We start from the raw sequence: 15670 nt of genomic DNA, 5'->3' as shown, positions 1-15670 counted from the left end.
GCACACAGACACCCCCAAGTATCTATAATGAAAGGACTGAGGTCAACATGATGCGGGGAAGGATTTGGAGCTGGGATTTAATGAACTGTGCAGTGCGCATGGCTTGAAACCTATTAATCACGCATCTTCGGGCTGCGGGGGACAAATCCTGCATCCTCCTGCCTCGTCATCGTAGCCCGGAGGAGAGGAAAGCTGCCCCATGGCATGACAAGCGGTTGAGTAAGCATTAAGGAAAACTGAATTTGCTGTCGCTGCTCTCATCCCCCCATGTGGTGCTTCCCCCCCCCCCCCCCGGCCCCCCCCTGCCCCAACAAAGCCCAACGTTAATCTGCAACGGCTGAGCTCTCTGCACTCGTTGTTAATCACCCCGGCTCCTCATCCCTGGTGGAGAGCGAGATAAGACCACTCGTCTGCATCATATTTTCATTGTGCTAGTTATTTGCTGAGCGTAAAGCCCTAAATCTGCAGCCGTTGGGTGGGATGGAGACGCAGGCTGCTAAGAGCAAACTCCTTTTTGCTTCGCAATGGACCCCAGTGAAAACGGGGGGCACACGGGGAGCGATCGAGGGCTCTGCGCCCCACGCACACCTCGCTCTTAACTCAGCGCAGGTGAGAACACGTTCCATAGCGTAATTTCTTTTTTCCCTCCCCAAACCAAATTGGACTTCGCTCACTGCTGTGGAGCAGAGAAGACAAAATAAATATGCTGGGCCATGACCCAGCTTCCCTGGGGCAACTGGGAAGCATTTTAGCTGGCCTCACCGATAAAGCTCAGATGGGTTCGATGTACAGATGTCCCTAAGCTCTGGGTCACACCACCCAGTCCTGGCTTGTGTGCTGAAAGGGAGTTGGCATCGTCTCCATCCTGACCTCTCTGTATTTTTTGAGCCCCTTTGAAATGAGTTTGCTAAGGCAACATCAGCAATGGGAACTGAAGCACTGCAAGGAAAAACAGACATCTTGCTGTTTGTCAGCATTTCTAAAACCGCTTGGCTTCCCTCCAGAAAGCCCCTAAAATGCGTCCCTCCTGTCTCTCTCATCGTATGAATGGGACAGTCTCCTGCAGAGCTCCTGCTGGTTGCCCCCATCCTGGTCTGTGGACCACCAGTCTCTAAAAGGCTTTCCCAGGCTGCCTCCACATCCAGAGCTCATGTAAGGAAGGGGACATGTCCTAACAGTGTGTCCTTGCTGGCCTTTCCCTGCAACAAGCACCATCCTTAACATTTGGGTGCTGTGGTGGCTCCTTCCATCTTCTCCTTGCCATGCAACCAAGACCCTGATGGCCTTGATCCATCACCATGGGGGTGTTCACGTGCCTGCCCAGGGGCATGCAGAGCTCCAGAGCCCCAGAAACACAGCAAGACCATGGTGAGGGAGGAGGGGAGACAGGATAGGGACCTCCTCAGGACAAGGGTTAATGCAATTCTGCACCCAAGGCTCTTCTTTCAGCCAACAAAGGAAGATATTTTACACCACTGGTGCATTGCACCAGGCTGTTACCTGCAGCCTTGCATTTCCTTTGGGTGCAGGGTGACACAAAAGCAGACCAACATCTGGAAAACACTCAACAGGGAGGTCAGACTTCCTGGTGAAGGAGTGATGTGGAAGGGGAAGGGGTGTCTGGCAGCCCAGCTGGGAAAGGACGTCAACTATTGTTCCTGCTCCCCAGCTTCCTGAGCTTCACTGTCCCACTATTGTTCCATGGTTTGAAGGCTGAAAAAGCTGAATGAAATCCATAACAACTGCCAAAGAAAGGAAGAGGAAAGCAGAGTGCTTTGGAAAAGGGGGAAAGCTGATGATGATGTTCCTTGGTGGGTCCTCCTGACCTAGATCTTGTCCAACAGTAAACCACCAAATCTGGGTTAAGTCTCTGTTCACTTGACCTGATAGGGCTCTCTCTCGCTGTGCGTTCAGCTTGGGTACCTCAACGTTGGCATCTGCACTATGGAAACAGCTGCCTTCGCACCCTCTCCCATGAATATCCGTTTATTTTTAGTAAATCCCTGCTGCACCAATGGAGGAAACAATGTTGGATACAGAGAGGCCAAGAATAGTTGTTGTTCACCCCGAGACGTGCACCTGGAGAGGTTCTTCATTCCCCCACCCATGAGGAATGCCTAAACTTCTCACCCCAGGCTGGCAGCTGCTCAGGAGGCTGGAGGCTGCATTTTATTAAAAAATTAACGCATATATCCCATGCTACCGGCACGTGCACGACCCTTCCCTGCAGAAGGCGTGGGCTGCTGGGTTTGTTGGCTGCAGGAAGGCTTTATTGTCCTGGTTCATGCCAAGGAGCCATCCACGAGCCATCCTGGAGGATTTTCCAGGATGGTGGAACCCCAGTTCACCAACAGGAAGACCTGTCTCCACGCCTTGTGTTCAACCGGGCAGAGGCAACCCCAGAAATAGAACCAGAGGTCACAGCTCCGGCTCTGGCTCTCGTCATGGTGCCAGGCACAGCTGAGGTGCAGGTGGTAACTGGTAGCAGCGACAGCACAACGGCTACAAATAAAAACAAACAGAAAAGCTTTATGGCTCACACAAATCCCACAGTCAGCTTCCAGCTTCCTATGAGCCAAGGGTCCATCTTTTGGGGCTTTCAAATTCTTTTTTCCTTATCCCTGTGCAGCATCAAGAATACAAGGAGCCATTTTCCCACTGAAACAGCGCTTTTAAGGAAATAATTCAGACTTCTTAGAGAGAAAAAATGAAGTGTGCCACACTTGCGTGGTAAACAAACAAGGTAGTCCTCTGCTGTGTTTCATAAGACTTGTTTTTCCTCCCTTCTGTTCAGATTTATGGGATCCTGTTGCATTTATGGGATCCCATAAATGTTTCAGCAGAGTCCACCCTCCAGGCAGTACCCTGAGAGCAGCGGATGTTCATACCAAGAACAAACTTGCTGCCTACAGAGCTCTTCATGAAAAATTTATGAATAGCGCCAGACAGGGATAAAACAAGACTGTAACAAAAGTTTCCCACTTTTTACCTCGGGAGGGAAAATTAAATAGTAAGTTATGAGGGTGATAAAAAACCTCCTACTCATTTATCCAAGTTCTTCAGGCTAAAAAATTTAGTACTTCTCAAGTGCTATTTTGGGCGAGGAGGTATTAAGATTTCCTCTACCCTTAAATTATTGCTTTATTCTCATTGCAAAAGGCAGCCCCCAAGTCAAAGAAAATAAAAAGACAAGTTAGTTCTCCATCAAGCTGAGGTCTGCATGTTTATACCACCATGAATCTGGCACCATGCACTCGTGAAACAGAGGGTGGAGATGCAGGAGAGCATGGAGACACGACGTACCGAGATTCTGCATCACAGGAAACATCGCAAAAATAGCAGTGCTGACCCAGAGTTACCCAGAGATTTTTTTTTTCTTATAGCCACTGCTCTTTGTAAATGAAGAGTTTAGTTAAGAGATGAGGCTGAGGGTGATGATGAACGAGAAGGGGTTTATTAGATGTTCTGTTTGCAATAGTTCCTCCATGCAAGAAGGGAATTTGGTGCTGTTGGTGATCATTGTTGAAGTTGCCTTTGACTTCTTCAATGGTGGTTGGAGCAGAGAGGTGTTTGCTGCCAGATGGGGGAACCGCTGCTCCTGAGGATAATTTAGTGTCATGGCTTCTTAATCCCAACATGGTCTTGAACATCTCTAGGTATAACACTACTTGATGAAAAAAGAAATATTATTTTCTAAACTTCTGCCCAACATCATTTCCATGGTGTTACTCTGGCTCCATGGAATAAAACTCAGATCACATTTACTAGTGTGGGATTTTGTCCGATGAAAGACAGGAAATAGTTGTTTGGAGTGATGTGCTGGCTTCTCTCCTCTAACCCCCTGGATGCTCTGGAGAGGCTCTTCAAAGGGGGAAAAGTCTGGATATGTCTCAGGATCATAGGGAAGTTCAGGTTGGAAGGAACCTCAGGAGGTCTCTTCTCCAATCTGCTGCTCAAAGCAGGGTCAGTCATGAGGTCAGACGAGGTTGCTCAGGGTCCTCCAAGGATGGAGACGGTGCAACCTCCCTGGGCCCTGTACCCCATACCTCAAAGATTTCCCTGGGACCTGCTCCTCTCCAAGTGCTTGCCCACAGCCACCACCTACCCACCCTCAGCGCTACAGCTGTCCTCCTGCTGGGTGGCCACCAACCCTTGGAGGCAACCAGCCCTACACCCATCTTTTTTCCCTCCCTTTGACATAGTTGTTTCAGCCTCAGATGAAGAGACGAAGCCAGGACCTACAGCGCTTTCTGTGTGGCCTCCCCTGTGTCTCGTTATCTCCAGGAACAGCCTCCCACCACTCCCATCTCACTTCCTCCGGGGCTCAAATCCCTCCCCTCACTGTACTCCAGTCTTCCAGGAGCCTCCTCTCAACGCTGCCTGGGGATACACTTCTTAAAACAGAATTTAAGCCAACAGCATCTGATTTTACAGCTCTCCAGCTCACTCTCAAGTCTCTACCTGTTGGCCTCGACCATCAGGCTGGGGAGAGGCTGCAACTTCAGGCAATGCAACATCTTCAAAGGCTGGATGCGTAGGTGAAGAGCATCTCTGAGCCTCTTCACGTTTGGCATGGCTCCTCAGCTGGTGGTCCTGGAGAGCTCTGGGCCCCTCCAAAGGGGCCCACAGAAGGTGACTAAGAAAGCAAATTTGCCAGCCCGCGTATATTCACTTTAACTCCATTGCATCACACTGGAGAATTTTTAGGGGCTCTGTGAAGATATGAATGAGCTATGCTGTGCTGGTGCACTTCTTCCTCTCCTAAGCAGACTTCCAGATTCTGTTTCTCTCTCTCCATCTTTCGCCCACCACTTTTCCCAGAGAACAGCCAGATTTTCTCCTTATCTGGAGTTTTGCACTCTTGGATTCCCTGTTTCCAGCTTGCAATGGTTTCTGGCTCAGAAAGGTTGTGAGCTAACAAGGCCAGGGATGTCAGGAAGGGAAAAATCCACCTAAGTTTTTCATCTCCTTTTGCCAACATTTCCTTTAAGTGAGATATTCATGCTGCCGATGCCAACAACTTCAACAGCTTCCTACCCACCTCCATGCTCAGTCCGGCGCTGTTCACCTCCTTTGCAAGAGGGGGAACCCCCAACGGTGCAGTGGGAATAGGGACCTAACTCCTCTTAACCCGTTTCCTTCCTTTTTCCCCAAAGAATGACATTTATATCCTCAGACTCCATCACTAATTTCCATCCCATGGAGTGATCGCTGCCTTCAATCTCCTTTTGAACCTTTTTCATGGCAAAATGCAGCTCCTGGCCAGGTTCCCTGCAGAGATTCCTGGATCTCCGATGAAGCTGTACCTTGCTGACCACTTCACTGTGCACTCTGCTTGTTGGATCCAGGGGAAGGAAACAGCCATGACATCATTTGGAAAGCTGTTTTTTTCTGTTTTGGCTTGCCCAGCGGAAAGCCAGGAGTCCAATCAGCAAACACTGAACAGCGGTCGCCTTCACCCTCCGTGAGAAATTAAACTCATTTTCGCTCATCCATGAAAACGAAGGTGATAATTAAAACCAGCAGCACTCCATCCTCCTCCTCCATCCTGCCGTGGTCCAGAGGGAGGAAGGCTGAGCTCGCAGGCACAGCCCCGTTTGGTGAAGGGGCCGTGGGAACCGTCGGGGACCTGCGGGTGGGACAAAGCCAGCAGCCAAAGCACCGCTCCGGGCTCAGCTCCCAGGTTTTGTTCAGTGACGGATGGGGATGAAGGCATTGTCCTCCCGAGCCGTTTATTCATGGGTTTGATGTTCGGCATGGATCCTGGTGCTCTACCGGGCGCGCGCCGTCGGCGGGCTGGGACGCGCTCAGCAAGCATCTCTGCGTGGCAGCATTCAGGGCTCGCGAGCCACCGCGGCCCTCTGTTACCAAGACAAATTAGAGGAATACAGTTCATTTTATGGCTTGCCCTAACCGGGTCAGCTTTGAAGCCACTAGTAAAAAGATCCTTTGCAAATCAAATACATGATTACAGAGATTTGGAAGGAAACGCGTAGGGAAAAATGTAGCATTTGGTCAATTTGCTGCCCTTTGGCGTGCAGCATTTTCGCATCGGCAAGCAAGAAAAACAAACCCACTCATTTAAGAAACAAGCGGAGTCTAAAACCCAGCCTTGGGAAGGAAAGCTGCTGAGAGCTTCCCCATTCCCAATTATTCTTGTGAAATACACAGCTTGGGAAAGCACAAAGGCGTAACCAGCCGTAAATCTTGGTTTACTAATAAACTTATCTGTCCCTACCTCTAGGACAGTTACAGCTGGAAAGTGAGACACTACAGCCTGTTGATTAACATGCTGGGAAAATCTCCACCGAAAATCAGACCTGGCAGGCAGGCTTCAGAGAAACTCTCTTCCAACACCAGCGAGCAACCTTTATTGTGCTTTATGAGCTAAAGATTTTAAGAGACTTAAGGGAAAGCATCTAGAAGTAAGACCCAGCTGCAAAGAGCTTACGGGGAAGACACAGCATTGACGTTACGCACAGGCAGTTGCTGAGGCTCCCTGTAAACTGTGCTTTGGCCCCACGTTTTAGGGAATAACGTCCCCAAATCTGATTTTTGGCTGCTGTCCACTGCAGGACTGAACACTGAGTGTTGGAGAGGTTGGGATTTGCTGGAGCCAACTTCCTCATGACTCAAGAAACTTTAGGTCTTGCATCACCCCAGCTTCCTTCAGCAGTGCCCATCAGTTTTCTACCCAAATTACTGCAGGGAGAGCTGCTGGTCCGTGCTGCAGGACACACGTGAAGCACTTGGGCGGAGGATTATTTCAGATTATTTCACCTTTGCCAACCTCACCATGTTGTTGCACACACCATGGGCCAAGTTCAAAGATCAAACCTGTGTCTTCAACAAGGAAAAAGCTCTGATTCGATAGGGACAGCAGCCCTGATTTCTCATCCCCGGGCACCAGCAGAAATTGTGTCACTAACCCAGAGCACAAAAGCCTTTGTGGGCTCTTTATCCCTTGCACTAAACCGACACCAGCCTCTACAAGACCATGATTTACAACTTTCTATCTTCCCCAAGGGCTGTCCCAGCCGGCACAACAGTGATTTAAACAGGAATGACTTTCTCAGCGGGTGTTTGTAAAGTGCTAGATGCAACGGAGTGATATCTCAGTGGGGAATCCCATAGGCCTTAATTTATTGATTATCATTAGTAGTAATAGTAGTAATACAACAGCAGAGAGATTAAAACACCCAGTGCACAGGCAGAGAAAGCTTCCCAGAGCTCAGTCAGCTGGCAAATGGCTAACAGACTCGCTGAGAAGTGGTGCCACCAGTTCTTTAACCACACGGTGATGTCTCTTTGTACTTCACCCCAAAGACCGCATCCATCTCATCGCCCACATGCGATCTGAGAGGGCTGGTTAAATCCCAGGGAGCGCGTACGCTTGTCGCTGTCACCTAAGGTCACTCGGTTTGACGGGTGGCGTGTAAAGGAGGCGGCTGCTTTTCCCGTTCCCCGAGAAACGCAGCGCTGAGCCAGCTGGGCAGCCTCTTCCCAAGGGGTTTTCCCACCACTTCGGTTCACACTTGCCAGCTTTCCTTGGGGAAGGGGCATTGTCAGCCCTTTCCTGGAAGTCATGTGTGACACCCGGTAGCAGCAGCTGCGTTATTTATGTAGCTCTGCTTGTCAGCTGGAAATACAATACACAAAATGGTCTCTGAGTAGCTACTCGCACAGGGATGCAGGGCACACAAGCAAAACTGAAATCACAGCTCCCATTTAAGCAAAGGCTCTGCATGCCTCCGAATACCAGGAGAGAAAAAAAAAAAAACAACCCTCTTTAAAAAAATCACATGCTTTTCTTTCCAGCGTTTTAGGAGCCTCCTTCAATGGGAGAGTGCAGTGAGTCAACTGCAGCTGTTATAATCTTTCCTCATGTAAAAAGTTTCATTCCTGCAGATATTTTAAATGAAAAAACAAAATTTATCTACCAGTCTTTTTTTGTTCCACCATCCAATGCTGCCGTATCTGAGGTGTAACATGCCAGCATGGGTTCACCAGTGAAAAGTCCCCCAAAATGCAGAATACAGCCCTTATTAGCAATTTTAGGCTTGGAGCTGCCTATGCAAGTACTGAATATGTAAGGGAGACTTGTGCTGTGAAAGCACCTACAGGGGTCACTCTGCACTGACCCCGTGGAAAAACCTGGCCAAGATTACGTGGACATGTTAAAGTCAGGGTGGGAAGATAGAAAGGAGGAGGATGCCTGCGTGCCAGATCACAGATACAACATCAGGTGGGTCAGGAAGCAAAATCCATCATCACAGGCTCATGAGAGCACAGCAGGGATGCGAGAGTCCTGATGCTCTTATGCAAAAGACTCTGGATGCTCAAGAAGAGGGGCTGGTAATAGATTTTGGGTAGAAAACAGTACCCCCATACACTACGTTTCCCTGTTGGACCTCTGTGGCTTGCTCCCTTGAGTCAAAATCAGCTTTTTGAAGCTCCCATCTTTCCAGTTTTGCTGCCAGTTCCCTCAACGATAAACCTTCTTGCCGATAGCCCTCAGCAGGCACCACTGAAGGGTTGTTTAGTCCGTAATCCTGTTAAATATGTAATGAAATTTCTTAGTCTTTCTGCACAGTCGTTTTTCTCCTTCTGCACTCACAAGAGGTAGAGCACGAGTCCCTGAGGCCCACAGGGAGGTTGGGCAGCAGCCATAAGCCACAGAACTATTAGCAAATGATGTCCCTGTTTCCTCTTCACCCTAAAGTGGACTTCTTTGCTTTGACACTCACCACAAGACATGAATCACAGCCATGTGAACTGGCTGAGTCCCAGCTTTTTAGGAAGAGATGATAACTAAAGCAGCAGGCTCAACCCCCTCAGGTCCAGAGGGAAAAGTCCCCTGTTTGGCTTCCCCAAGAAACCAATTGCCCATCTTGGCTGTTACTGGCACTGTGGTGGCACCCAGAAGCCACAAGAGAGATGTGGGTCCCCGACTGATGGAGAAATATCTGTGCACATTGCAGTTGGTGTGGCGATGCTGCTCCCTGTATCCCCAGCAACGAGCACAGCGATGGGGCTCAGCCAGACTGGGATCTCCGCCTTAAAGGTGGGAGCTGCCTGCAGAGGTCATGAGCTGGGGACGGGCCAGGAGAGCTGAGATGGAGCCGCAGCAGATTCCTGAAAAAGGAGCCAATTTTTGCACAAACCCACGTCCAGGTCCCCGTCTCACCTTGCGTGAACCCCTAGCGCTTTGCTGCGAGCCGCAAGCGTGCGGCAGAGGCTGCCCAAAACATATGGGGACAGAAGAGCAACCTCAAGTGTCATTAACTGGGAAAATAAATACACACTAGGTGTCTCGCCTCCGTTGTCCGGTTTTATATCTGGAACTAATTTTGTCGTCATTCTGATGAGTGACGAGATAATTGCTGCAGCTGGGCTATTCAGCCTACTCCAAAGAAACCCTTTTTTCATTAATTCAGGCAGTGATTACATACTCCGAGCCAAATTTCTTCTGCATGTAACCCCATTAAGGCAGCGCCTTTACCCTGGGGATGGGCTTAGCCCTCACTGTTTCAATAGCTTGTTCGCATTTCTTTGTTCTATGGGAGACAAAGGAAAAGCTTTTTTCCTAAATAGAAAAAATTAAGGAAATCTGATGTCTTCCTGCACGAAACGGGACACTTAAGATGCAATCATGGATAATTACAAATGATCCATTCTTGCCCCAGAGTCAGGAAAATGGCCAGATTACTGTCTTTGAAATACCTTCAAAATATTCTCTGTTTTCTAGAGAGCACTGGGCGAGGGGAAGGAGGAGCGTGCTGCTCGCCTGGCACGGCACAGACACTGCGTTTGCATGACAGATCTGGGGACAATGATCAGAAACTATTCCTTGACCAGCTGGGAGAGATTTCAAGTCGAGAAGGGCTTTATGCCAAGGAGGGGACTGCCTAAAAGCGAGACGAGAGCTGAAAAGGGAGGAGGGGGGATCATTGCTGCCATAGCATCTGCGGAAGCGTCCACAAAGCCCTTCGTGTTGATGCTCTGTGCTTTTTTCCACACTTGGGAGCAAACAGCATGATGCTCCTCTGTGCTGCGCTGGCAATATAATAAAGCAAGAGAAGGTCTGAGGTCCGGTGATACAAAATGAGATTTCACTGCTGCTTGTTTTCCTAACTGCAAAATAATAACATGAGGAAATAGGATTGTGCATTGAATAGGAAGTATCTGCAAAGTGCAAGTGGGATTTGTGTGCATACAATTCCTATTTAGCCAGCACAATAATATTCACTGTTTACTAGCTAAAAGGAAGCTAAAATTAGGATATAAACCAGTGTCCTCCTCTGACAGCACAGAAATAAAAAATTTCCCTGTTGTCAAGAGAAGGGCTGAGGAATCTCCCATCTTTGACCTTGACTTTGACCTTGTCTGCCTTCTCCCTTGTGTTACCCTGAGCTTTTCATCTAGGGCTTTACCTTGCTTGATCTTTAAAAAAGGAACAATAGGAACAGAGCCGTCAAGTTAAATGGCAATTTATAGCTGTCACCCACATCGGAAACAAAAGAGTTCGGCTTTTACACAACGGCCTCCTGGCAACACTAATTTCAAGCACAGCCCTTCAGCAAAGTGCTCTCTTGCTGCCCATTAAATGAAAACAAACCACTGATCTCATTAGCAAACGTGCTCAAAAGGCACAGCCCTTTGGCTGCCACCGCCTGACGGCACTGAGCCACTCTGAAGGCAAACAATACAGAATCTTGCAAAGGCCAAATACCCTATTTTTTGTCAGAAGGGGTGTTTTTGCAATCAGATGGCTCATTGGAGGTACCTTCTATCATCACAGAGCTGTGTATAGCCCCATGGGTGAGGAAGAGCAACATTCACATCACGCTGATATTTGGTGCAGAGGTACCTGCCTCTGCCCTGTCTCCACTGGGACTTTATGTCTCCTTTCAGTACAAATCACAGCATTTTTTTTCCCTTCCATTAAAACTATGACAACATCTTGGAAACCTGTGTTGAAATTCTAGCTCGCTACAAAACCCCAGCAGCTCAAAACTCACTATAAAACCAAAAGCCCGCAAGATGTACTTCAGATAGTAGCTTGGGAAAGGGGACATTTCATGAAACTCATTTAATTTTTAACACAAACCTTACACTTACCTCTGCAGCATCTCCACGGGCAGTAGGAGTGAGCTCTGTGTCATCCCATGTCTCCTTGTGACAACTAGAGCCAAGCAGGCTTTACTTCAACCATGTCATTGGAACTGACCTTCTCCATGAAGGAGAAGGCAGTGTCCATGTCTCCATGAGAGCTTTAGGATGAGCTAGTGAGAGCAAGTGAGGTCACTTGGTGCAAAAATATCCACTCACTTAGAAAACCCTTTGAGTTTTTTAAAGCCTGGAGCTTTGCCTTTGCTGTGCCATCCTGGAATAAGCCTTTGCCAGAGTTGGTCAAGATAACTTTACTGTCATGGGTTTAAGAGATGAACCAGAAATAGAAAAAGAATGGTTTCATAGAATCCATAGAATTCACAGAATAGTTTGGGTTGGAAGGGACCTTTAAAGGTCATCTGGTCCAACCCCCCTGCCACGGGCAGGGACACCTTCCACTAGATCAGGTTGCTGAAAGCCCTGTCCAACCTGGCCTTGAATGTTTTTGGGGATGGGGCATCTACCACCTCTCTGCGCAACCTGATCCAGTGTTTCACCACCCTCATAGTAAAAAATTTCTTCCTTAAATCTAGACTTCCTAGTTTCATATTGGAAGATCTCACTACTATTGCTGAGCTCAGGCAGAGGAGCAGGTCCAAAGGGGATGGATTTCACCCCTAACATCTCGTTGCAGGGAAAAAGCCATGAAATCACCACACCTTGCTTATCCCATCATAAAATGCAAAGAAGACGTGTCAGCCTTTGTAAAGCTCTTGATGCAGATGAGTTAAAACTATTCAAGGGCACGTCACTAGCGTTGCCATTGCATCATAAATCTTCCTGAAATCAAACAGCCACAAACAGCTCCTGCTAGTTCCTCCTGGTAATCAAAATAGTTAGAAAACTCTCCTTTAATTAAAAAAAAAAAAATGAAAAAATATGTAATACATGTAAGGATTTTCTTAGAAAGAAGTCCCAAGAGAAAACCACGAACCATCTCCTGGCCACAGAGAGGGGATTACAGCAGTGAGAGGTGAGGACAAGCTGGGGGCACAATGGGACACTTGAGAGCAGACACAGAGGATGCAGAGAGGCTTTCAGGAGCAGATTACACTGGCTGGCTGTTCCTCCACTTAATAGGAAGCAGGATTTCTTGTCTTTCTAAATTTATATTTTCCCTTATGCAGTGCATTAAGTTTCTCTGTTAACGCTGCTGCAACACAACCCGAGCAGTCGGTGCCCATCCGCAGAGCCATGCGCCGCTCCACTCAAGCACAGACATAAACACCAAGCACAAAAACCACACCACTGGGGGATGTGCCTTTAAATATCAGGAGTTTTGAAGCTGGTGAGCGGTCATTTATTGACCATGTTTATGATCTGAAGAAGATTGAGCCAAAGCATAGGAAAGGGCAGACAACAAGTCAGCAGGATGAGACTTGAGCGCCCATTGCACGTGCAAAACTCTCACTTGAGCTGGGTGTATTTTCTCCCTAGATCACAGAATCACAGAATCATTCAGGTTGGAAAAGCCCCTCGGGATCATCGAGTCCAACCTTCAGCCTGACTCTACAAAGTTCTCCCCTACCCCACATCCCCCCACAGCTCATCCAAACGGCCCTTAAACACACCCAGGGATGGGGACTCCACCCCCTCCCTGGGCAGCCTATTCCACTCTCTGACCACTCTGGCGGGGAAACATTTTTTCCTCATGTCCAGTCTGACCCTCCCCTGTTGCAGTTTAAAGCCGTTCCCTCTTGTTCTGTCACTAATCACCTGGGAGAAGAGACCAGCACCAACCTCTCTACAACGTCCTTTCAGGGAGCTGTAGAGTGATGAGGTCTCCCATTAGATAGTCTACTAAGGGCTTCTGGAATTAACATTCAAAGGAACTTAAATATATCACATTGTTATTAACTTAAATAACACCTCAGAATTTTTTACACACCTGAGAAAACTTTGGTCATACGGGAAATTCTCAGCACTGGGAAGGTTTTGCCTCCCACTTTTTGAATTTATAAATAATCCTCTCTCTGTAGGTGCACCAATATGTGCCTGGGTGGGTACGCTCCCTTCTTCTGAGAACACCGATAGTGGAGACTGGCCCAAATTTGCTATCAAATAAGATAAAACGTTTGAGGCTGGTTGTGCGTTAGTTCATGAGCTGATGTTTCCGTATCTCCAGCAGCTTCGTGCCTTTGCTGCCGCGGTGCCAGAACTGCCTGCACAGAGAAGTGCTGCTCTGGCTCCTTGCTTTGCAGGCACCAGGAGGCAGCAAATACACAATAAAGGTGCAAAGCCAAACCCAAAATATATCCTGGCTGTCGCTTTGCCTCCTATCGCTGTTGCATAGCTGGGGAAGTAGCAAAATGTACCACTACCACGTTCCTTGTTTTAATGGCAGCAGCTTCTTCTTTCTGGGCCTGCAGAGTTTTTCTGGCTCACACTGTCCTTTACCTCCAGGCAAAAGCTGACATTTGCTTTCACCCACAGCATGAGCTGCAGCCGGATCCTGAAAGGAGCCCTGCACCATGGTGCCAGGGCTGGAAACTCTTCAGAAAAGTAATTGCCCTCCTGGCTTCTGCATGGACACGGAGCTCACTTCTGGGGGTACAAAATACAGTGGCTGTTGTGTCACTCGGTGCCTTAAAATGCGGTAATTTGATGTAACGTGGGGTCTGTGATTTGCTCCTAGGAATGCAAGAATGGCTGCACTGGACTGGGGGAGGTCCCATTAGCCAGTGTCCATCTGCAACAGGCACACACAAAGTGTCCTTCTTTCTCCCAAAGCCTCCTGCCAGCGGGTGCTTGGAAACGGGCTGAAGAGCTCTCTCTGGGCTGAGCAGACAAATACCAATGCCATCCTCAGAAATTCCAGAGGGGGCAATCACAGATGAGAATCTCCCGAATTAAGTCAAGGGATAAGGAGTCTGTGCGAAGGAATCACCAGGGTGCAGCAGGAGGGATCCCTGGGGCAAAATCACCTTCCTGTGATGGCTGCATCCGCAAAGCAAGACGTGGTCGTTTCTGGAGGATGGCAAAACTGTGGGTACTCCGTGATTAATTCTCTCTGCTACATGTGAAAAACATTTTTCCTGCCTCCTTGCCATGCCAAAGAATCACCCAATTATAGTGAAAAACCAAAAGGGCGAATCTAAACCCGGATGGCAAAACAGGATTCTTGAGAGATTGCCATAGAGAAAAGCATGCCCATCTACACCAGAGTTAACTCACTTACACCACCAGATTACTTTCTTCAAAATTTCCTCATACGGGGTATAAATTTTGGTACAGCCGACCCAGTCGCTGCAGAAATGCTTCGTTGGATCAGATGTATGAATTACCTGCACAGCAGATCTTTGATATTACACAGCTCTTCCATATGCCAGAGAAAGATATAACCAACACTCGATAGTCAGAAATTAATGAAGCAATATTTATATGGGAAATAAAAAGGGCTTTTAACATTATTTTTTTTTTTTAAACAGAAAAGCAGATTCACTATCTGAACATGTTGCTGAGGGGTAGGTGGGGATATTGCAGCACCTGTTCTGTGCACTGAGATGCCTCCAACCACAGGTGCTCCAGTTCCACCGTCTGTCCCTGCAGTTGGTGGAGGGCTGTCACCCCCGGGTCTGGTGCAGAAGGTCACCGAGATGTGCACGGTGCTTCCAGCCTTGCAGCCTCTTCCCTTGTTGGCCAAGAAAACCCGCTGTGGATATTTTGTGGCTTGGCTGGATTTGAAAATGATGCAGCAAAGCAGCTATGCCCCCTGAAATGTCACAATAAATCAGCTTATCTATGTTTTTATTGCTTCTCCAATGTCCCTATTGTGTCATACCCTTCTGGACAGACCTCTGAGGTGTCAGGGCTGACAAGATTCTCTAGGGTGCTCCTCTGGCACACAGTTAGACTAAGTCCTAAAATTTGTCACTGGAATGGATATAACTGAGCCATCCCACTTGCACAGCAAAATTCAACATCATGACGTGGTGGCCAACCTCTCCAGAAATGATCACAGTGGCTTGATAATCAGTGAGCAGAGCTTCTAGAGGAACGCACACCTTTGCATCTCAGCTAGATGTCCAGAAACGTGGTGTTGGATGGACATAATCTGATGTTTGCCATATTTCTGGGTGGGAAACAGCTTGTCATTGGTAAGGCAAAGTGACAAATGTGAAAGCCAAGAGGTGACCTCCCTAAATTTGCAGGCAGACATCACTGTAAGTTCAGCTTGACTTTCAAGGTTGTTTCTGAACCACTGGTGAAATCTAGAGCTTACAAAAGGAGGTGGCTACACTGAGTTTGGTTCTTGTATTTATTTTGAGGTGCATATTTAAGGAGGCTTTCTCCTCTGGAAGGGCTGATCATGCAGCAGAAGCCGTACAATGATGCCTTGTGCCACGTGTTGCCTGCAGCATGAACTCTCGTGCTGCAGGTCTGGGTGCTGGGCTGGGATCCTTGGGCTGGGATCTCCAGGGAACAATCACGGCATTTGTGATGGGGGTCTCCACCTGCATGGAGAAAAGGCAATTCCAGCCAAGATGGGGAGTCATGA

The sequence above is a fragment of the Strix aluco genome, chromosome 4 (genome assembly GCF_031877795.1).
Source record: "Strix aluco isolate bStrAlu1 chromosome 4, bStrAlu1.hap1, whole genome shotgun sequence".
Classification (NCBI taxonomy): domain Eukaryota; kingdom Metazoa; phylum Chordata; class Aves; order Strigiformes; family Strigidae; genus Strix; species Strix aluco.
This window is presented reverse-complemented; position numbering follows the sequence as displayed.